This window comes from Delphinus delphis, chromosome 2 (assembly GCF_949987515.2).
Source record: "Delphinus delphis chromosome 2, mDelDel1.2, whole genome shotgun sequence".
NCBI lineage: Eukaryota > Metazoa > Chordata > Mammalia > Artiodactyla > Delphinidae > Delphinus > Delphinus delphis.
Window position 1 is genome coordinate 69641345 of NC_082684.1, and position 24206 is coordinate 69665550.

The following is a 24206-nucleotide window of genomic DNA, read 5'->3' on the forward strand; positions in this document are numbered from 1 at the left end:
CATGAAATAATTATTAATTAGTGTTATAACCACTAAAAACAGAAGTATGTGCATGAATATATAATCACCTAAAGAATGTCCGTCTAACTTCATTTAATTAGTAAAATGGTCATTTAAGAATGTCTCAAAAAAAAAAAAAGGATGTCTCACAAACATATCCTTTGATTAAACATGAATAATAAGGGATAGTTTGATATCTAATAAAAATAGCAAAATATAAGACCGATTTCATATATGCATATTAGTTATGAGAAAATGTGTAAAATATTTATGCCTTCCAAAATGGTATCAGTATAATCAAAAGTACTCTTATTGGAAACGAACCCATTAATATACACAGCCAATCTCTAACAGATTATTGGTATTACTAAAATGTGAGTGTTGAGTGCTAGTTGCTATCATTTGTGACTTGTTGGATAAAGTGTAAAGTAAGCAGGAAGTTTGAATCTATTTATTTAACCAGGATGAAAAACACCATCATGAAAACATTAAAAGTCTGTCTTTCGGAGAGTGCCTAGGAATCCACGTGCTAAATGCGTTTTAATATAAGGAAGCCTCTCATCAGTAAAGTGGAACTTCAGAAAAAGGCATATTTTGGAGTATCATAGCAAAGTTTGCCCTGTGCGTAGGTTACTGTCACAGCAATTCTTCATAGGGAAAATTCTAAAATCTAAGGTTGTCAATCTGCTGTTTTTTGAGTACCATAGTCACATAGAAATAGCAGTTAACAAAATAACCTCTTAAAAGCATTGACTTTTATACTTCATTCTAACAAAACAATTTACTATTTACTTATTTTACAGTTAATCTCCATGCTAAATCTGAAAGTATGCTCTCAATAACAACTATAATAAAAGAATGTTGGGATAATGACACAAGATGATAAAAGCAAGGAAAATGCTCATTTGAGGATAATCTCTTTCACATATACAAGCTTTAAGTAAAAATAAAGTAGGATAAATGCTCCACAAAAAGTTAACCCAGAGAATTCCTATAGAACAAAATTTATCAAAAAGTGGTAGAAAGCCTTCCTAGACACCAATCCCTGTTGATAAAGGCTTTCTAATGGAGATACATAGCTCTATAAAATTATGCTCAAATAAATTTTGTAGGCAAAGAGCTCCTCTCCATTTTTAACTAACTGATGAAAAATTAGAGAAGAATCCTAAGACTTAGTTTTGTTGGTGGAAATGTTTGGTTGGTTGGTAAGGCAGAGATAATGCTATGTGTTCAGCAAACCCATTTCTTATTCCTCCTAAACACAATACTAACTTATATTCTCAAACCTTCCCTGCAATTAGGTTGGGCCTAACATGACTGACTTCAGGCCAATGGAATAGGTATTATCTTTTAGAATCCTCAAAAGCTTTCCTCCCTCCCTACCCAATGCAGAGTACCAGTGGAGGACTCCAGGGCTCTAGAAGATGGCAGAGCCATTCATGGGTCCCTGAATGACTGAATGAAACTGGATGGAACAAAGAACCACTCCTGCTCTCTACCCGACCCGCAAGGAATATGACATAAAGGAGTAATAAATCTTGATGGTATTAAGCCACAGAGACCTGAGAAAGGCTAGAAGATTATTCATTCATTTTTTAATCTGTTTCTCAAATATTATGAATAATAAAGAATTAAAGGGGATCAAAATAAAATTTCGTACTTCAGAGGAAAGCAAAAGTGGTAACTGTACTGGATCTGAATATTAGAGTAAGCATAGTTCTTAGAAACTATATGATTTCAAGTATTCTGCAATTGGTCCCTGTCAACGTCTTGCTTCCCCAATCGTGTGCTGAACTTATGTCATCTTTTTATGATATTATTATTACTCTTAATGATAAATGCTTAAAGCATTAGCTACCATTCATTTCACACCATACTCCGGGCTGAGTGCTAAGCACTTTATATGAATTATCTCATTTAATTTCAGAGTGACTGTATGAGGGAGTTTTGACAATATACTCATTTTACAGAGGAAACTGATGTCCATAAAAGTAAAGATGATCTCACAGCTAGTAAGTGAGGACTCAAAAAGTCTTTTTGACTCCTATTAATATATAATATTACTTTGAAGGTAATATTTGGTCCAAACCAATTATTGTTTGATCAACTGTAATTTACTTCAACTACTATCCTTCACACAAAGAGAATCAGATAGTTGTATTGAATATGTTCATTTTGTAGGTCACAGGAAAGACTGACAGGAAGGATTGACCTTAGAAGGTATAATTCTGGATCTGCCCCTCATAGTAGAAACCTTACACTCTGATTTTATCAACATGCCAAAAATGTATTCATCTATCAAAGGTAGATATACAGTAATCATCAAATCAAAACACTAATGTTTTGACCCAGAAATCAAATTATTCACTTATGATGAATAACTTAAATGAATAGATCTTCATTGAAGGCCTGGGATATAATTACTCACCTAAAGGTAACTGCTGTTATAAGTGAAATATTTGAAATTCATGTGATTAGTGTATATTCTAAGAACAAAGATACTTCGGAAGCCAAATAATAATCCAAATATTGCTTGGAAGACATGGATTCAGAAAGAAGATATTTTTGTGGATAGAATGTTTAACAGCATCAAGTTTAAAGAGCCTGATACACATTCACAACAGGAATGGCCTTTCATTGGGATTGAAGTCCAATGGAATTGAATCCACTCCCTCATCTCTGAACCGTACTTGCATAGGCTTTGCCTACTTTGCTTCTGGCTTTCCTTTATCTGCTTTCATGGCTAAAATTCTTTCTGCAGATATGTCAATACCTTCAATTAGTTTATGTCAAACCCTGCTGCACAGGAATTTGTCTGTTCTTTTAAGATAACTTTGCACACACTCATGCTGATTTGTTTTGTGTTGATCTTGAAATTTAACAATCGAAAGGCAATCTCATCTTGTGTCCTTTATTTCAGATTTCTTGCTAATACCTCTCTATCATAATCTATAAGAACAAAGCACCATGACAAGAGTTGAAAGAATTAATTCCAGGATAAGATAATGCTCACTGAAAAATCATGGCTATTTGTGAGAAATGAGTGAGAATAAATAATAGCAGCTGTTCTCTTCTTCTTTCACTTAGGGTAGAAGCAGTATATCCACAGGATTCAGTTAATCATCTTAACCACCTTGATTACTGGGGTAAAGCTCTCCAAACTCTTCCTGCAAGAGGCACCATTTTTCTCTTTATGATGGTACCAAACCCCATACTAAGAACTTTAGCTCTGGGAGGAAGTGTGGCCCAGAATAAATCATAACTGGCATACAATGTCAGTGAAAGATGATGCTATGCCACCTGTACCCTGTCAATGAAAAACTAAGCTCGTTCAAGCTTTATGCTGCTATGGTGCCATGCATTTCAAGAGCAAAGTCCAGTGCCGCATTCCTACTGTTCCCTTATCCACCTAGGCAAATGCCAAGAGGAGCAGTTTCCCACAAATAAGTGTGTGGGAGATAGTAAATACAGTAATAAGGCTAATTAACCTACCAGGGTGCTTCAAGACTGGAATGATTCAGTCAGACAGAAACAAACGATTTTTATTCCTTTATTATTATTTCTTCTTTATCTGTGGAGTCAGAGGGTGGGAAGAGGACCAAGAATTCAGACATGGGACAGATCTGGATGAACTTAGGAACCTATCTAGTAGTTGGCGTATACTGTAGAAAGAAGTGTTCCAAAAACAAAAACAAAAAAGAATGCTGAAGCAACTTTCTCCGGAGATGCATCATGTGCAGGGAGTCCCAGACGCATTTTTGCCTGGATCCAGCTACTTTTCTTTGAATTGAATTGGAGAACACGTATTTGGAAACTTCTGATTGATAACAGCACACCAATAAATAGATATCCTTTGATTCAAAGTGAACAATTGTGCCATCAACCTTCATTGTACTGACCCATGAGAAACCTCTGAAAATAACAACATGGAAAGGACAAGAAAATAGATGATCAGTACAAAAAAGGCAAAACTTCTTAATAATAAGAGAGAAATAGACAAAGATAAAAGTTAATTTACAAAAGCAAAAACAATTTTAAACAATATTAATCCTTTATTTGTAATTTTAAAAATTGTTGTGGTGTTATAGTATACTGTATACCAAATTTTATTTTTATTAGTAGAACTAATTGCATTCATAATGAAAGGAGGGAAATTCCATTAAAGTAAGCATTGTCTATGGTGTCATTGTAAAAATTTGATAAGATCTGAATATTCAAGCTATTTCAGTAAAGCAAAAAAGAACACGTGAAAACTTGCTGTGTTTAATTGAACATATGCAAAGTTACCCTCCCAAAAATGATGAGTAAGGAGATTAAAAGAAAAAAATGTCAAAAGAGTGATTTTAAAAACATTATCTTACAGATCCTAAAAATCTTACTCAGTTCAGTGCTTAGCCACTGCCAAAGATAAGACACAGCAAACTCACTAGCTGTCACTTGATTCTGCTTAATAACACTTTCCTATAGGTAACAACAACCTGAACCATATAAATGGAGAGAAATCAGAAATCAAAAATTCTATAAGGAAAAAGAAATATATTGCAAAGGAAAAAAATGAAAGAAATATCTAATTAAACACCTGAAATAAGAGATAATTACTGTACTGTCTGGCAGAACTAATGAATGGGGAAAAAAATCAGAGCCGATTTAAAGTTTTATTACATCTTCACTACCACTGAATCATAACTTGAGGTACTTGTCCAAAAATTTTTCTTTTGGACAATGACTTTTGTGGTTTTTTAAAAACACTATAGCTAAATGGTATGTGCATAAATAAATAACAGACCATTAAACTTTTCCTAAGACGCTTAAAGATTACTTTCAAGAAACAATCTCAATTATAATAGTGGAGGAATCTTCCATTGAGAATAACATGTTAGTCCTATGTAGTTGTACTCTTGAGAGGCAGGATTTGACTTTCAAGTCCTAAAAAGTCATCATCGTGAGGCTCTACTTTAGTCATGTAACAGCACATTTGATCCATTTTCTTTTCCATTATCTTTTCAAAAGGAATAAGGTACTAGCCATTCTCACAATCTTTTCTTTAAATTTATGGGAAACATGGTGCCTACTGTTCATTATTTGAGTGGGACACTTGGTTTGTCTTGTCTACAATAATTTAATGGGGTTATACACAAAGATGAAGGCTTTACGATTTTTTTTTTCAATCAGAAAAGAAACCGTCAGATACTATGAATTACCTGTCCTGTTTCATAGGTAGCACCTGTATTACTGCCACACATCTGTGGAAGCACAGTATCAGCCAACTGTTAATCAAGGATCACTTCCCTTCAAAGTGACTGATGATCCACTGTTAAAACAGCTTATAAAAATAACTTCTCCTTCGAAAAGGTGCTTCAGGGTTTTCAGACACATCTCACTGTTCCTGATAGTTTAATGCATGTATGAAAGTTAATTTCTCATTAATATTTAAAGAAGAAATGGCTTCAGAACAAATTTTAAATGATCCATTACATTTTAGAAATAAAATATTATTGGCATTATTTTCATCTCGATTACAAGGAATAATAATGTCCAAGATTAAGATTAGCTTTTAAAACTGTTAATGAGCCCTGGAAATGTGAAAAAGATATGGATTAGGTAGATGTAATGAGGTATGATTAAAGAGTGCAGGCACTGAAGGGTGTTGGAGAAATTCTTTTCAGAAAGAGTATAATTAGTGTCTGATAAAAGTACTTAGTAGATAAGATTTTTGAAGAAGAAAGGTTAAGATAAACACATACTTTATGACAAACCTGCTGAATTTTCCCCCTTTGGTTCTCTTACAGACTCAATATTATTTTGAAGTTTCATACATAAATAATGTTTGTCGAATACTTGATGCAATTTTATGAGACAATTAGAGTGTTTTAATTGCCAAACACGAGAGCAGAAAATGTGTTGAAACATCTTATTCCATTTTCAGTGTACATTTCTTTGTTGATTTATGTAATGTAGCTAATAATACGCAACGTACCCTAGTTTTTTTTTTTTTTTTTTTTTTTTTTTTTTTTTTTTTTGCGGTATGCGGGCCTCTCACTGTTGTGGTGGCCTCTCCCGTTGCGGAGCACAGGCTCCGGACGCGCAGGCTCAGCGGCCATGGCTCACGGGCCCAGCCGCTCCGCGGCATGTGGGATCTTCCCGGACCGGGGCACGAACCCGTGTCCCCTGCATCGGCAGGCGGACTCTCAACCACTGCGCCACCAGGGAAGCCCAACCTACCCTCGTTTTAAACAAACAAATGAACTTCTAAAAAGCAAGCTTTCTGTAAGTTGCTAAGCAACTTCAAAGGCACATTTTGTTAATTTAATAAATAACATTTAGATGACAAATCCTTAAGGAAGATTTTTAACTCCATTTTATAAAAAGTAGAAAATCCAAGCAGTTACCCTTCTGATTTTCCTATTTCTAAGGCCTCAAGGCTAAGAAGAGACACTGCCATTTTCAGAGGTACATTTGACTCACTAAACAAAACATTTCTTCAATCGAAATCGTTACTATAATAGAAGTTAGGTTCTGGGACTCCTTGTGTAGTTCTCCAGAGTTAGAGCTCAGGCTTCACTCCCACAACTGAAGGTTTCTCAATCTCAGTACAATTGATATTTGGGACCCGCTAATTCACTGTCATGGGGGTCTCTCCTCTGAATTGTAAGATATTTAGTAACATCTATCCCTGGTCTCTACTTACTAGATGACAGTAGTAGCCCCACAGTTGTTACAACTAAAAATGTCTCCAGACATTGCCAAATGTGCCTGCTGGGGGTGGGGAAGGTGTGTCAAAATCACACCCAGTTGAGAACCACTGAAACTGAATAGTGGGTAAATATGTTAAATGAGAAAGATATCTTGAGCTTTAACTGGTGATGAAGATATCCTGAAATTAGTCACCATCAGTCAACACCTAACATCCCCTAGCACTACCAACAATGAAGATTAAAGTGGTAATGCTTATTCCAGTGGTCTGGGGCTCTTACTTTATTCAAGACTCATTACTGATTTTATCATTTAAATGTAATTTCCATTGTATAAAAACTTGGGAGAAAGGGCTTAATGATGACTGTCTACAGTCACTCTGTAGTAATGTCCCATTCCAGAACTGCACCAAAATCTTTTCTCATACTCTTTCTCCCTCAATTTTCACTATGCTCAGTTGCTGGCTAGAATCATTTTAAATATAAATCTCCATTTTAATCATGCCATCCTCTGCTCACAGGGCCACCACAGGTCTCCATCACCTCTACTATCAAATACAAACTCCTCTGCATGATCTTTAAGGTTTCCTACAAATTACCACCAAACTCCATCTCATCAAATATCTTTCTCATTCTCCATTTATGCCACCTTTACCCCCCTTGAACACAAACAGCTTGCATTTCCAATCTTTCTATGTGGCACATTAAGGACAAATTCATTTTCTCCATGAAAGTTTTCCTAATTAATCCTTCCTGTATTTCTTATCAGTATCATATTTCTGTTAAAAGAATGACACGACTGCAAATTAATTTGTGAGGCAATTGTTTACTGAATGTTTTCAATATTCCAGACACTGAATACTGCTTAGTAGCTGTTTCTATCAATTTACATTCACATTATTTATGCCCAGCTAGATTGTAAGTTCCCAGATGAGAAGAACAGGTCTTATTTGTATCCCTCAGATGCCTATTAATAATGATGCTAAATACACTTTAACTTTGATTAGCAATTATAACCTTTCAAATTACTTTCATGGTTATTAGCTTATTGGTTATATATTTTCACTATTTTACAGTCAATGAGAGTGGGACATTAAATGCCCTAGGGACTAGTCTATAGATTACACAACTGGTGCTTAGCAGAATATGCATTTAATATATGTTGACTGATTGAATCCAGTCTCACAAGTTCACAACTATGAAATTTCTCTCCTGGTTACATAAAGTTCTTATAGCATTTTTTAGAAAATGTTATCGTAAAGAACAAGAACAGTTGAATGATGCAGAAGATACAACATAGGATTGAATTGTTTGGCAAGGATTAAACTATAACATAGCAGGAAAGCAAAAGAGAAATCTTAGTTTCTGCCTCAAATTAGCTATAAGAGATTAACTTCATAAGGCCTTGACCTCTTACCACAGAAAGTAAAACTTAAAAAAAGAAAGCAAAATGGAAAGGAAAAGCCACAGAAGGGCTGATAAACCCCACATTCTAAAAATCACAGCATTTTATCTCTTACGTATGAAAAAGTTCAAGAAAACACTTTCAATATCTTAAGAGATTTCCTCCCACTGTTTGGGGGAGTCCCTAAAAAACATCAAAATGCCCGTAAAAACCATTTATTTATCAACCTCTCAACTGAATTTAACAAAACACCGGAAGGCAAAAGTCAGCTGCTTTCTGAGGATACCTACTATCCCTAAGCACCATGTACCTAGCGGAGCAGCATCATTTATTCAGTAATTCTTTCAGCATTTATTGCAAGCCTACTAAGTGCGGACACTGCCCTAGGCCCTTCGGGAAAACTGGCCTAAATCTCAGTAGCTGATGTGAACGGGTGCAGGGAATTCAGAAAGGGGGGGAGGGGGGCGGGGGGTGGTGATCTGAAAAGACAAAAAAAAAAAAAATCTTCAATGGGCTTTTTCTCTCAACCTCTGGCCCTCCTCCACTGTGCCCCCCTCCCACACCCCCAAGTTTAAGGAAGCAAAGAATTAAAGTCAAAATAAAAAGAAATGAATGGAACAGGTAAACTTCCCAACAGCTACGGGAAAGTTATAGAAAACAGCTCTCAGGGGTGTCCCTCAGCCCGGTGACTAGGCGGGAGCGCAGAAGCCCACGGGACGGAAGTGCTGGGGAGAGGAGGTTCAGGGCCCCCGGGGGAACCGGAAGTGCAGGACCTGGAGGGCGCGGGAGAAATGGGCCTGGGCAGGGCTTGACTCAAGCACCGAGACCTTACGAGGCCTCTCAGGGGGTTCTCTGACCACCAGGCCTCATCGCGGCACAGCAGGCTTTCTGCAAAATAGGCATTTTGGAGCTTTTCCGAAGAGGTTCCTAGAGGTGGCGGTAACCTTGACGTGAGGTCTGCAGCGAGGGTCCGCGCTCCTCTCCCAGCTTTTTCCTGGGCAAATCAGCTCCCCCGACACCGGTACGCGGAGGGGAGCGGACGCACTGGGCCCCCAGTCGCGCGGGCGGGGTTGGGGTGCGGTCCTGTCTGGCGTCGCCCGCGCGGCGCCCCCTTCCCGAGGGGGAGGAACACTGGAGTGGGCGGCGGGGTGGGTGTTAGAAAGCTGGCCCTCTGGGGGTCCGGGGTTCCAACGGGGCCACTGAAAATGTGTCTGAGGCAGGGCTCGTAGCGGGGGCTTTGTTCTGGCCGCCCTCTTTTCTGAGGCCCCCGGCCGGGGCGGCGGAGCGGCTGATGGACCCGGCAGAGGACCGACTCGGGCCTCGGCGAACGCCCCGGGCTCGCGCGGCGCTTTGCGAGCGGCGGTGGGGGCGGAGGGGGCACCGTGGGGCCCTTTTCAAACTAAATTGTTAAGAAGAAAGTTGGCTCTAGGGTTTTTATCCGGGATATGGAAAAGAAGATAGAAACTCGGAGTCTGTCTCTGTTGGTCTTTCTCGACCCCGAATTAATTCTGAAGCTCTCGGCCTGGCCTGCAAAGGCGGAGGGGTAGGACAGGGAGCACCTCTCTTTTCCTCCCTCTCCATTCCCCACCCCCAGCCCCCGGCCCGTCCTCCCTCTCTCCAGGGACCGGCTCACCCCCGCCCCTGCCTTCATCCCACACACTTCATTGGACCGTCTCAGGAATCCCTGACATATTCCACAGAACACAGAACGACTAGAGCGCTCCACTGCACTCGTTCCCAGCCCTGGGCGACTTACATCAGAATAAGAGAGCTAGAGAGTTTCTTGCTGGTCTTAATATAATTAAAATGCACCAGCCCTCTGTATTCCCAAAGGCGCGAGAGGGAAAGTGTTTGAACTCGGCGCTGATGGTTAATGGATCTGCACAACATGGCTTGTAAGTTCAATTTTGAGATCTCCCCAACCAAGTCGTCACTGGGAAGAAATAGCTTTCGAGATGATTTTTCATCGCATTAAATGTAGGACTCCTCCTCACTCTCTACTCTCTTTGAACGTCCAAAGATGGAACGGAAACTCTAGGTTAATTTCCAAAGGTTAGTGACCCAGAGGAGCCCTGACTCCCCTCCCTGCCCTGCCTGCTCTCGGTCATCCTGGGAATGGGGAGAAACCCTGGGATCTGTAGGACCCTAACAACTCCTGATTGCTAAAAGGGGGAGGAGGGACGGAGGAGAGAAATGGAAAGGGAGAAACACACATTTGTGTTCATTTACACATTTCCTGTGCAGAACAAAAAAGTCCCACCATCAGCAAAAGAAGTCTTTTCCTCCAAAATAGCAGCCAAAGAGGGAAAATTAGAATATGCATAAATTTCTTCATTTTCATTTGCACAGAGCACGATTTCCGGCAGATTTGTATTTAAACTGCTCGATTAATCCCAATTTCTGAACAGTATTTTACTTAGCATCTTCCCAAAACTCACCTAAAGAGTATTGCTCTCCTCCCACTACCCTGTTTTGAAGCTTCCTTCTTCCCTAGTTTCCAACTGCCAATGAGACTTTCATTGATAAGACTGTCACTTTATTTTTTCTGTCCATCGTCTTCTTTTCAAAACTGGACTGATGCATTGGATTGCACTTTAATACAAGCTGGCTACTGTCTGTGAAGCCATAACTGCAAATGAGAGCCTAATATAAAGGCTATGTTTTTGAAATGTGTACCCAAAAGAAAATAAACATGATAGGACCAATAGACTTTTGCAGCTCCCCTCTTGGCGTGGAATCCTTTCCTTTTCTACACAGGTCACATCCTTCCACCATTAGCAATAGTTAGGAGGCTTGGACACGTCCATCCCCCCAAACTTCTCCCCCCTCCCCCATTTTTAAGGAGTGTGATAGTCACACAACACTCTTCAAAGGAGTATTACTCATCATAAACATTCAAAGAGTATCAGTCCATTAAATCCCCCCCACAGACCATTTTTAAAATATTTGTTTTGCCACTTGTGCAACAGATCTGGCTGTATCTGCCTTGAAAAATTCTTTGCTGGAAAAAAATGTTAGCATCATTTGAAACCATTCCTTTTGTGAGATATAATAGCTTGACTTGGACTTACCTCTCCTGTCTTTGAAACTGTATATTTCTTTTATTTAATTATAGAATGTGAATGTTTAAAGAATGAAATTACTACATCTTGGCTTACTGAAAACATATATAGATCTTAGTGCCACTCAGTCCAAAATTCCTCGCTCTTGCACACCCCAAAACAGAAAGAAACTTATATTTGCTTCATAATACAGCCTAAGCAGAATGTCGTGGTTCTGGCTTTCCTTCGGTGTGTACAGATCACAAATAAACACCAATTATGGGTGGTTAAAAAGTTAGAAATGCTAATATTTGTTTAGTTCTTAGTTTCTACTTAAAAATAAATGTATATTTGAGCCATATGTAGCATGGTATATAAAATACATATGCATAAGCATTAATATAGGTTGGCTAAAGATGTTTTTACGAAACTGGGATACAGAAGCCTACTAATTTTGTTAAATGGGTGCATAAACGGAATGCAGGTGAATGTCTGCATGACTTTTACTACTTTGTGAAATATCTGCTTTTATTGTTTCTTTACTTTCTGTCAAATATTCCCATTACAAATGTATTGACTTAGTTTCTTCTAGTTAGGCATGTCTTCAGTGACTCAGAGGTTCTCAGTTACATACAATTAAATCCAAATTGTTTGAAACTTCTTAAAAGCCATACTTTGGGGGTGTACATAACAGGATTGAGGGCTACTTTTACTGGTGATGTTGATTTCTTTTAATTTTCTTACTGAAACAAATGATAATTGCCTTTTAATCAAAGGAACAATTCAAATGAATAAAAAACAGTAACTGAGAACATTTTCCATAAAATATTATTTTAATTAGAGTTGGATTTTATATGGAAATCACCAGTTTGATTTCAAGTTGCAGAGTTGTACTTCCAGAAGAATTGAAGTGAACTTAGTAGTTATTAGTTATTTTTAGTGCACAGAGAAAGCCTGGGGGTACCACTGAAGAGCAGAGCAATATACAGTTCCAGCCAAAGCTGCCTTTCTCTATTGCAGACTGAGCATCACCTCAGTGAATTTATCCCTAGAAATGAAAGCTCCTCATTCTCTGCTGATCTTTCGTGAAAAACAATCTCATGAACTGGAATATTTTCATACATTTTTAAGTGAAAAGACTAGACGGAAATGAAAAAAGATTGTTCAACCTCCCTGCTATGAAAGGTGAAGAGATAGATGCACAGTACAACCAGCAGGGAAGTTGCGTCCTTCTTTTTTTCCCCCTCCCTTTCTTCCTTCAACTACCGCTTGGTTTAGTTATGGATTGTGTGTATACAGCAATATCTAAAGAAAAAAGTTTTTTTGAGGACAAAGTGGCTATTGATAGTTATGCCTTTCTTTTTGTAATTGTTTTTTAACAAGGTATGAAGATCTCATTTTCTTATAAATTTTCAGGGCTACATTAATTTGCAGGAACAGAACAATGCAAAAACGTTTTATGATCACCCTTCCTTCCTCTCAAACTGTCCTTCTGTTGCTAAGGTTGTTTTCCATTTGGCCCTAGCTGCTGGGCTGCCGAGGAATTTCTATCTCATTCTCTGCTCTTCTCTCCCACAACCACCCTTTCTCTCCTAACCAGCTTTCTTTCCCCTTCAAAATGAAAGCAGTTACCAAACAACCTGCTTTAACCCCAACATCTGCCTGAAAAAAAAAAAATGAGTCTAATTCCCTCCCCATCTACTTTTTATTTTCTTTCATTTCCTTTTTCTTGGGGGTGGGGTGCACAGGGGGCTCAGGAGATGGGGAGAACATTGGGCTGACAGGAGAGTTAGATGCCTGCAAGTACAGACTCACTGGCAGATTCTTTCCAGCCTAGTCTCAGGAACTGGTGGCTGTTCTTGAACCCAGAACAGTAAACCTTGGCAAGTTTACAATTGACAAAAACACATCTCCCTCCTCCTAAGGAGATGGGTCAGCTTTACCAGCTAGCGTCCCACTGGCTGCTAACATCTTCAACCTGGTCTCCTCCCTCCACTTCTACTCCCTACACTTTATTGTCCCCTTTCCATCCCTCCATCCCTAAAGGAATCAAGAGTTCATCCAGGGGGCCCTAATTTCTAAGTTTTGTTTCTTGCCCAATGACCCGAGTTCCTCAGGGCCAGTGTTCTCTTTGGATTCATGAAACCTAAGTTACTTTGCCCCTCTCAAACTCCTTAGCTTTGTGAACGTGACTCCCAAATACGACAACTTGCCTATTCACCAGCAGAACTCCAGACAGAAGGCACCAGGTCCTTCTACTCAAGAATCCCTTCACATGTCTGCCTCTGCTCCCAGCCTCCTTCCCAGGTTGATTTACTTGGGAACAGTGTCCAAGGGGAACATGCCCATAGCAATGAAGAGGAGTGGGCACAAAAGTACTCAATGACATTAAAAAGACCTACCATATTAGACCAAGGGAGTCTCTATTAGAACACGAGTTGGACAGGAACAGATCATCCATCTAACAGTGAAACAAGAAATCAGAGGAATGTCCCAACTGCAGCCGTGAAACACAAATTTCAGACTGAAATGGATTCCATCTTCATCCTGTTGGCCAGAGAAATTATTTTTAAATTGTTTCTGCTATTATTGTGTGCATTATTGTTAACATTTTATTTTTGTCATTATTGCTGCAGTTTTTTTTATTTTTGTTGTTGTTGCTGCTATTATACTACTCAACAGAAGTTTAGAAAGATTAGTCAGATTAATTAGTTTATTGGTAATTTAAAGTAGAAAACTAGTAATTAAGCCAAAAACTAAAAATGATCAGGGATGATTCATACCAATGCAGGATTTGGGAGGAAGAGAATCTAAATTTTGGATATAAAATTTGGCAGCTGTGAAATAAACAGGACTTGGGGATCAGAACCATGATAATTGGAATATTCTTAGTCACTCCATCTCTCTCCCTGCCCTGCTCCAAATTCAGCTAAGATCATTCTGTGATTTGTTTGATAGAAGGAAAAAATTATATTTGTTTTTGTTGACAAAGAACAAAGACCCCAGGCTTGTTCTTCATGTGATTTGCATTTGCACATGAATTTCCTCTGCCCAGGACTATCCAAATGTCTAAGATCCCTCCCCTCCAAGTTTGCCTCCTTCATCTCTTTGCTCTTGTTACACACCTCACTGAAGAGGGTGCATCATATAAGACAGGTATACAGTTTCAGCCCTCTCCACAGACACATTCCATGGAATATAAATTCAATAATGCAATTCTCTCCACAAATAGCTCTCTGCTCTCTTTCAAATATAATTAATGTTTTGATAGTGTAGTTCTTTAACTACATATATACACACAAAAACAGACATACCCTCTAGCTTTGCTGTTTTTGAATCTAAGACAGAAATGGATGTGGCTCTTTCAGTCACTACAAAAATTCCTCAACTCAGTCAGCCCACAGAGAAGAAATCTGTTTAGGTAATAACTGCACAGTCTGTTGTGTGTCCAAAAATATTTAAAACAATTAAAAAATGCAAGCCCCTAGTTTTTGATAGTCATTTTTGTCAAATTTCCTAGTAATTAAAGGATATTCTGAATTGATATTCTGATATAGACATTCACCAGATAACAGTCAAAATCAACAAAAACACTGTCCTAAACTACTGGTTGTCTTTTCCAAGTTTTGATGATGGAAACTGAATTTCAATACCTTCCATTTACCCAACTGGGACTAAACTGACAGAGATGTATAAAAACTAGCAACCATAATAACAAAACTGCAACGACTTCCATAAGGAATTGCTTACTCTGTCAAATACCTCAGTTATATGTTTTAGGTGGGTAAATTCATTTAATTGCAGTCAGTTGTATATTGACATATTCGTATGTGAAATAGATGGTCAGAAAGACAGGTAGATGACAACATATCCAATAGCAGTTAAGTGAGCAAATGCTGCTGAACTCCCATATTCAAATGTACAATATCCCTAACATTTTATTTCTACCAGCTGACTAAAACTATAAGAGGACAAATAAACTTTCAGAGTGTAGGACATGATATGTTTTCAGTCTTTGAAGAAAAATATGTAATCTATAATATTTAATCCAATGAAAATATAAACCTTAATCTCCCTATATTGTTACTGAGTTGAAGGAGCTAGTTATTTGGAACTGATTCACTGATTTCCAAGCATCTGGGCTATTTTGTTTGATTTGTGAATGTATATGAGGTGCTGGCAGGGGGAAAATTTTACACATTTTCTCTTCTCCACAAAATTTTCAGAGAGGATATGTAAAAGGAATTTTTTAAAAAATCTTTTGAGGTTTTATTGTCTAACTCTTCATGTGGTATTTGATGTTTGGAATTGTGAAAGAAGGTAAAAGAATGAACAAGGAAAGGAGCACATGTGGCTGATTTCAAGTAAGTAGATCTTTTTACTAGATGCGAAAGAAACAAAACTATTTCCCCAATACAGTTGTGCAAAAAAAGGGGAGAGTGTGATTTGTGACGAGCTCACTGTGCTTTGTGTTATTGTTTTAGAGGGTGGTGGCCCATCAAGTTTCCTTTAGTATTGTTTTCTCCAAACCGTTTTCCTTGAAAGCAAATGTGGGAACTACTTATCCCTTCATTCCCTCTCAGGCTAACATATAAACAGCAAATATTTCAGTTAAATTTTCAATAGAAAAGAGTCTTTACAGGTTGGGAGCTTCCATCTTAATACAGGACTAAATTATCAATCCCAATTGTTTAGATGCAGTTAACTTGATATTTGCCTCTAGTGAGTTTCTGTGTGTGTGTGTGTGTGTGTGTGTGTGTGAGATTTATACAACACTGATCAGCAATGATGTGTGACCTATCAAAAAGAAATCTTCCGTCAGACTTTTTAGATTTGTTCTGATTTCTTCCTTGTTTTCTTTCTTTCGATTTGTTTTTGAGGCAGTGACACGACTACTTCTCTGATTCGCAAATGAGGTTTTGTTTGGCTCAGATTAATATTAAAGAAGATCACATACACGGTTGGAAAATATTGTTATTTTTCTTTAATGGAGAAAATTGGACTCCCGCGTGTCAGACCTGTGGTTTTCTGAAGGGCAATGGAAATGGTACTGACATCACTTTGCACTTTAACAATCGGATTTGGTCAGGGTACAAGTTGTTTGTTTAACCCGACAGCTCGGTGCACCCCGTCACACGCTTTGCACACTCATTAAAACGATTATTCACGACCTGTCGAGTGTTTTCGGGTTCATTCACAGGAAAGGCTTGGAGTGAGCGAGAGCAATTCAAGTCAACACTGTCCACTACCCTGATGCACGTGAAGACGAGCTGGTGCGTGCGTAAAAAGATGGAGGGAGGGGTCGGTGAGCATGCTTCGCTCTAAGTCCCAGTCCCGTTCATCTGCTGCTCCGGAATCTCAGTCTCGCAAGAATGCCGAGAGTGCTTGGTTCTAACGGGCCATATCGCTGTGTTAACTTAGAGGGCTTGGCACGGGACGGAAAAATAAAATAGACCAAATAAACTCAAAGCTGTCCCTCTGCTCCTCCCTTCAACCTTCTGCAAAGCTTAAGGAGCCGGAGCTCGCCCACCTTCTGCCTGCAGCCGCCTGACTGCCAGGCTCCACCTCTCATAGTGCGGATGCTGAGGATAAGTAGTTTCAGGAAAACTCGCCAGGATGAGGAGAGTAATTCCATTTCTCAAGGCCCTTTCGTTCTTAAGAAAGAATTCGGTTGATTTCCCTCTCTATATTCTTTGCAGATACAGGGGAGGGGGGAAACGTGGGAGATGAAGAATAGAACTGTTAACCGTATTTGGTAGATGAATTGCAAATTATTAGTGAAGAAAGATTCATCCTCCGAATTGCAATAAAAGACCTATAAAGCCAGAAGTAAATAGCCCTCGATGAATTCAGCCACTTTTGTTTTTCTATTTCCAAATCATCTTTCAACATTTTGTAATGACAGTAAGAGAAGCACAAACACACATGCATCTCAATCTCCCACTATTGCCTTGTACATATAAAAGGCACACCCGTGGTCTTCAGTTGTTGTATTTGTTCAAAAGAATCCTGATGCCATAACATTCACATGTGAGCTGTTAGTTCAAGAGAAATGCCAATCTTCATAAGGTATAATCGTATATGTACACTTAATAATAGAATATATGAGTGTATATATGCATATAATATGTAGTGAAGAACCCTAGAATATCCTGTTCAGTATAAGTACCCCTGGCATAACTTAGAGGTAATAGATGTTTGAAAACATTGCCATTTCTATATTCAAAACCCGTTGCTCCTTGATTTTTCATAAGATAGCATTAGTAAACCCAATGGCCACCTTATTGTCATGAGGGTAACCTAGTCATGTTAACGGAAAAATATGCGTTCATCAGTTTCATTCTATCATATCTAACATCATAAAGTCATGTTTTCCTAGTTTATTAAAACACGTAAGTACAATGTTTGAAGAGAAGAATGGAAGCTTTTGAGTAGCGCGAGATTTTAATCAGAGACAGGTTCCTAATTGCTAAAAAGCAAGTACAAATAAGTAATTTCATAAGCTCTTTGGATTACCACAATTCACTACCAAGTTTACATAAAATTCATCTGTCAAATGTGTTTCCTATATAAGCTCTTTCATTAAAACCAACCTGCGATAATAATCAAGAGGCAGATGCTGAAATATGTAAGTAAATAACTGAAAGTCTCTGCATAAATAAACACAAATCAATGCAGTAATAGACAACACTATCGATGCAGGAATGATCGATTTTAGTCTTCCAACCTGCAATCAGAGCTACCAATGTATAATTAAAAGTATATTTTTCAACTCCACTACTACTACTACTACTACTACTACTACTACTACTACTACTACTGGAAATAAATAAATAAATAGATAGATAGATAGATAGATAGATAAATAAATAAGCCCAGCTGCCACTTCTACCTGATTCTACTTTATTTCTTCTAGAGTATTTTTGATGGGGTGGGAGGCGTACTCTACTTTTTCTAAGAAAGCTTTGCCAAACTTAAAACTACATCATTAATTATAAAAATTATAAAAGTATTAAATAATAAAATTACCACCTTATTCATGTTCTGAATTTTCAACCTTCATCATAGCCTCTAATTATTCAGCACATTTTAATGGGGGAAAAACACACAAAGTACTCATTATTTTTAAAGATTTTTTTCAACTACTATAGTACCTTTGGCTTTAAAGGTTCTTTGGGCCTTTTGTTAAAATAAATGAGAAAAAAATGTTATTTCCTCAATATACCCTGGAAGTTCTCATGCCTATGCCTGCATATGCAAGCAATCTGAAACAAGGAAGGAGGGAAAAGCATCTGCGTTATTCCAAAATTGTTTCATAAAGTGATTGCAAAACAAACAAGTGTCTGACTCAAAGAAATAAATATACTTTGGATTTCTAGAAATTCACATCTGAAACGTTTCAGATTTTGCTTAAAGTTAAATTTCCTTTTTGAGAATATTTATGGAGGGCAGAATTAATTTAGATTAGCACCGGTGTATGATGAGTTTAAGTATTTAGGTTCTGTAGAGTAATGAAAATATGGTGTTCATATTTTTTTCTTAATCAACAAAGATGCTTATTTACATTCATCCTTGAATTGGTGTGGTCCTTCTGAAGCACAGGACTCTAAATTTTTTTTTTTATTTATGAAATTCAGCTTCTTTGAAAGTGATTTTTTTCTTACATATCACCAGCACATAAATATCAATTTTGATTATCTTTATATTATTATGTGACCAAGCATTCTCTGTGACTCCTCTCCTCTCCGTCCAGAGAAAAGAATTCAGGGGCAACCGGACCCGAAAGGAAAATATCATCAGTTATTGTTTAGGGCTAATTTAACAGATAATTTAACTTCAAACAACAATGATCAGGTCATTAAATTTCAGAGCAGTGAGAAAATGAAAGAACTGAGAGATAGCTCTCCCTAACCCCACTACAGTTTTTAGTCTTCCTGCTTAATCAACGGAATCAACAATGTCTTGTCATAGAGGTGGGGAGCAAGATAGGTTTACACCTTAAATGCATTCTGATTCAAAGGATGAAATAATAAAAGGAGGAGAAAAGGGGGAATAAAACTAAGGAAAAAGGCCCTAATTCAGGGAGTGCTGGCTGTGTAGGAAAATTCAACCTAAATGGAAAATGAATGTCCCAAACATTCAGTCTGGCGAACACTCTCTTTCATTCGGACACTGATCTCCAAATCTTTGCAATGTGCAATGTGCCTTCCTCCCATGCAGCTTTTCCGAAAGGCCAAAGACAAGGGCACAGGCACACGCCACAGAAAGGACATGGGACATCTTATCTCCCCTCCCACTCTCACAAACATAATTTTGAGAGTTACTTGCTATTTTAAATGCCTTTTTCTGATCAAAAAAATTCTGGAATTTCTGCCTACCTCAAGTTTTGATAGAGGGCCAGGTGAGGATGGTGTTGAAGCATGGAAATTGTCCTATGCAGGATGTGGAAAGGGGCAGTCGGAAAAGGATGAGCTCTATTCTGTATGGTCCTTTCCTTCCTGTTGTCTTTCCAAGGCTGAAGATCATTGCCTGAGAAACCCACACACAGGCAGATTGCTCTGCCCACCTAACCCCCTGCCTCCCTTTCCCCAGCCCAGGAAAGGGTTGCCCTTTATAAAGGCCAGCTTTATAAAGTGTTGAGGGAATTCCTACCCCAAGGCTATCTCTTTTCCTCTAAGAATCCTTCAGCTTGGACCACAGGTTTGGGCAGAAAAGGAACATGGGGTAGAAAGCGAAATAGAAGAAGAGTAGAGATTGGAAAGGGAAAAAGATGTCTACTACAGAGAAACCAGTTCTATCAACTAGCAGATAAGTGCTGAGGTCTGAAACCACACCAGGTAAACAAAAAGAAACAACTTTCAGGGGGAAGAGGGCGGGTGGAGATGAGTGAAGAAGAAAGGAAAAAGGTGGGGAAGCGCGCCGGCCAAGCTTCTGGAGTCAATTTTCCTGGCATCAGCCAGTGTGAGCTACCAAAATCTTAAGCTCTGCTTGTCCTGGGCAAGAGCGCCCTCACCTTGCTGCTCTCTGCTCAGCGCCCGGCTCCCCCTCTGCGGGCATCTCGGCCGCAACGTCCCGGGAGCGCCTCTCCACCGCGGCCACCTCGCCGCTAGCGCCGCCGCGACTCGGCAGCCTAAGTCCCCTTTCTACACGATTCCAAAATCCGAGAAAACCACGCCGCCGGGTCCCTACCACGCGACTTCAAGTCCCGCCATCGTGCCCCTCTCCAACTTAAGCCTGAAGTCCCTGAGGTGTCGGAAAGTCTAACAGGAAACCGCGGCGGGGGCCCCAAACGCGCATCGGGCCGAACCAACCTATCTGTCTGGCGCGCTCGCAGCCCTCTCGGGACAGCCGGGCTCTGGAGCTTACACCGCCGTCTCGTAAGTGTGCATTAAGAATCAATTATTTGCCTGAGATCCCAAGGCCGGGAACTGGGATATTCCCAGCAGGGACGAAGTCAAGGCCAGAACGGAGCTCATTTCCCTACGCCTTCGAATAAGGGAAGAAGAGCCTCCAACCTCCGACCCGTGCCGCTCTCTACTTGGAGCAGCTCCGCTAAATCCCGCAGGGACCCTCGCCCGACCCAGGCCAAGGAGCTGGGGGCGGACGGCCAGCTCTGGGGAGGTTGGCAATGTTCGTGCGAAAATAGGGGAGGAGGGGCAGTCCACCAAAAAAGAAAAAAAGAAAAGAGAAGAAAAGAAAACTCTAGAATGAGGCAAGTCCTTGGCTCTGGAGCAAAGACCTTTGTCTCAAATAGGGAGAGCAAATACCTACGGGTTTGAACCCTAAGTCTCGTTAGTGTATTCTCGCAGTTTCTGTAAGACTAGGAAATCCTACTTCCACGAAATAAATTATTTTGCACTTTGTAACCTATTTCAGTTTCCCACTACCCCTGCTCCATATAAATTCATCTCCTTTCTTCTCCATCCCTTTTTGCCATATCTACATCCTCTTTACTTAGGGATCCACCTTGACTTACTGCCGCCTTGGGAAAAAATCATGCATTCTTTCAGCTACTTCTGCTGATAGCGCGCCCTCTAAGAAAATTTTTCAAAAAAAAAGAGGCGTCTTTAGCTCTGGACCTGAAAGTCGCGGTTTAAGCCTTAGTCAAAAGGAGACTGTCGGGCACAGACCCCACCGCACCCCACCCACCGTAAAGCACTTTCACTTACCGATCTTGGGGTAAGAGCGCTCTCAGTCCTTAAGTCTTTTTTCCTCGGCATCCTTCGGGCAACCTCAGGCACAGTCTTGGATGGAGGGGGGAAAAAAAGCAGAAATCGGAAGGCAGAAAAGAGACTCAAAACATAACACTACCTCATCTATTCCCCTGAGCCACCTTGGCCTGCATCCTTGGGAAACGGTCCCGGTGAACTGACCGCTGGAGTGGGGAAAAGGTCGGTTTGGGGGCCGAAAACTAAGAGGTGGATTATTTTAACTACTCGTGGTTGGGGGGAGGGGAGACCCTGGAGGGAGGGTAGGGAAGGGGAAATGATTGGGATGAGAAAAGAAAGCCTTAAAAAAAATTTTTTTTAAAAAAGCACGCAAAAGAAAATCAAGCATGAAGTACTGTGAAAGATAGCGCCTTTGAACTCTTACAGGTTGGTAGCTCTTAGGAAGAATGCAGACGTGTGTATGCGCGAAAGGAGAATCTAGACGACCCCAATTCTTTCCATATCTCCAGGATCTGGCCTCGAGTAGGGGGGAAAATAAAAAAAAGAAGGGAGAATTTTAATTCCAGTTTCACCTACCCTGCTTGTTGGAATGGCTGCGCAGATTTTCATGTTGGAGAGTTCCATCTGTCTGGCAGAAGCTGGAGTGGTGTTGGGGGCAGGTTATCTGGTGAAGTGGGAATGTACAGGAACCCCGCCCTCTAGGCACGGTTACACAAGCCCAGCAACCCGTCCCAGCCAGTTCTAAAACCTCTAATGGTCTTCACCTTCACCCTTTGTTAGCCTGTTTCTCAAACAGGCGTTTAGTCCCAAACACAACCAGCCACTTTAGCTATTCATAAAATTAATTTCTCAAAAGCAAAGTTATTTCAATGCATGCAAAGTCTTCAACGATGTTGTAGAAAACACACTTTTAAAAGACCACATTTATATATTTAGAGTTCTAAATATTTTGGGTTTATCCACCTACTTGGGTGAAATAACCACCAATTTACATATACATAATTAAATCACAACACTACAAGTCTCATTTTTTATCTCTCTACCCTCGATTTTATGCGAGTTATAGAAACCACATGAAATCTTCCATGACCATAAAGATATCTGTATTAAATCTTGTTAGTTCTGGACTTCATGTTCACTTGATTTCCAATTTTGAAAAAAGTGGAAGAAACATATTTGGAAGAATCCTTTCACTGCTCTAGCTTAAGTAAGTCGTTTTCTCAATGTTTTATAGATTAATAATTTGTATTAACTTGTATCAGACAAACTCAAATAAAATACTTTAAACCTGGAAATAAATTGTAATTTGGGATTTCAAGTTTTAAGTTGTGATCACTGAGCACTTTCAGTTCCAAATCTCAAAAAGAGCAAACTTCATCTCATTAAAAACAATTATAAGTATGAAAGAAGAAAAGCTTCAAAAAGTTTCAAAGTGTTTTTCTGGCATAAGCTAATTTTAACTGGCAAAGGTTGGGGAAAACAAATATCAACACAACATTACAACCAATTTGTTGCAAAAAAAAAAAAAAACCAATTAAATGCCAAGCTAGATTTCTGTGTTTTTGAAGACGATAACTTGAGGGATGATAGGATTGATTGAGATAAATGAAACGTTCACATTGGGCTTCAGGAGGCCTTCACACGGTTCTTTCTCTCTGTATATCCCCCTTCCTATCTAGTATGCGTATTAAACAAACTATTCTTACTTCTAATCACATCGTTATATATGTAACTTGGACATGTATCCAAGTAGAACTTTTCCACTCCAGTCCTTAGTTCCTAATGAATTCAAAGAAGTCAATTTTACTCCCAACCTCAAAACATTTTGCCATTGAAATTCTATTTCTCAATCATGCAACAAACAATCACAAGTAAGTATGGTTATTTAATATGGACAGAAAAAAATACTCAAGGGGGAAATCTTTCTTCTATATCTATGTCCCCTTACCTCAATATGAGTCCAACTCTCTTTTTAACTTTTGATAGTCAAAAGACTATATTTCTTTTGTCCCAGTATATTCTTATTCCACTAATAAAATCCATGGTAAAAGGGAACAATACACCATCACCTTTTTCAGTCTAAACACATGCTTGTGAGCTGTTTTGGATTACAAATGTGTAATGGGGATTTCCTTTGCCTAACCGTATTCACTTGGACTCTATTACTATTTTAAATATCAGCCATACATTTGGCTTCTAAAACAATTTAATTTATTTGTGGAATTTTCTTTCATGCTTCACTCTAAAGAATTGTTAAATTTCAAGAAACTTGGACCTCTGGTGAAACTGCTCTCATACGAAGAAAATAAAATTATGTCCAGTCTGCTTAAAGGAGATAATTAAACTAGCTGTCTCGGTCTATTTTGGTCCATTTCCCATTTGTGTATATTTGGTTCCAGCTCTTTTAATTTTTCCTGGCTCTTATCTGTCTTTCTTAGACCTCTCTCTCTCTCTCTCTCTCTCTCTCTCTCATTCATTCTTTCCTTTTGGTAGCAGGGGATTTTTTTTTTTTTTTTTTGGCTTTAAGATTCTCTTTCCCTTTCCTCCCTCTAGCTCTCTCTTCCTCTATCTCTCTATTCCACAGCCCACCCATCCCCATGTTCCAATATTAACTATTCTGTATTTCTATTTCAAATCTGTTTGAGTCAGGCTCCTTCTCTCCTAGGCTTTTTTTTTTTCTCTCTTTTTCCTGACCAACTCTCTAAGTGTTTGCTGATAACATCTTGGGGACAGATTATTTTTCATTGGGCCCTTTGTAAGAAGTAGCCAGCTTATTGCATTACTGCAGAACACATTTCAGACTATACAATTGTAACAAACGAACAACTTGTCCTCCACGGACTCACCACAGGATCCAATTAGTTACTAAACCTTTTAGTTAGGTTTTCTAATTATTTTC

At 39.1% G+C, this 24206-nt stretch overlaps 1 long non-coding RNA gene across 1 annotated transcript; it reads right to left on the reverse strand.

Moving 5' to 3' along the window:
* Window positions 1-3554: 3554 nt before the first annotated feature.
* Window positions 3555-21951, reverse strand: LOC132419589 (uncharacterized). The gene is made up of 4 exons (XR_009518212.1): window positions 21884-21951; window positions 21308-21382; window positions 13541-13685; window positions 3555-3912 (listed from the first exon to the last, which is right to left on the reverse strand). It is a non-coding gene; the product is annotated as an uncharacterized lncRNA (long non-coding RNA).
* Window positions 21952-24206: the final 2255 nt, after the last annotated feature.